Source organism: Mus caroli, chromosome 14, assembly GCF_900094665.2.
Source record: "Mus caroli chromosome 14, CAROLI_EIJ_v1.1, whole genome shotgun sequence".
Classification (NCBI taxonomy): Eukaryota; Metazoa; Chordata; class Mammalia; order Rodentia; family Muridae; genus Mus; species Mus caroli.
In genome coordinates this window covers 42095017-42095653 of record NC_034583.1, presented here as the reverse complement: position 1 = coordinate 42095653, position 637 = coordinate 42095017, and positions in this window count along the sequence as shown.

Here is a 637-nt window from a genome sequence, read left to right as displayed (position 1 = left end):
CTTCACTCATTTCTTCTTTTTTTTTTCCTTTTTTTTCTTATTAGGTATTTTCCTAGTTTACATTTCCAATGCTATCCCAAAAGTCCCCCATACCCACACCCCCAATCCCCTACACACTCACTCCCCCTTTTTGGCCCTGGCGTTCCCCTGTACTGGGGCATATAAAGTTTGCAAGTCCAAAGGGCCTCTCTTTCCAGTGATGGCTGACTAGGCCATCTTTTGATACAAATGCAGCTAGAGTCAAGAGCTCTGGGGTACTGGTTAGTTCATAATGTTGTTCCACCTATAGGGTTGTAGTTCCCTTTAGCTCCTTGGGTACTTTCTCTAGCTCCTCCATTGGGGGCTATGTGACCAATCCAATAGCTGACAGTGAGCATCAACTTCTGTGTTTGCTAGGCCCCCAGCATAGTCTCACAAGAGACAGCTATATCTGGGTACTTACAGCAAAATCTTGCTAGTGTATGCAATGGTGTCAGCATTTGGAGGCTAATTATGGGATGGATCCCTGGATATGGCAATCACTAGATAGTCCATCCTTTCGTCACAGCTCCAAATTTTGTCTCTGTAACTCCTTCCATGGGTGTTTTGTTCCCATTTCTAGGAAGGGGCAAAGTGTCTACACTTTGATCATCATACC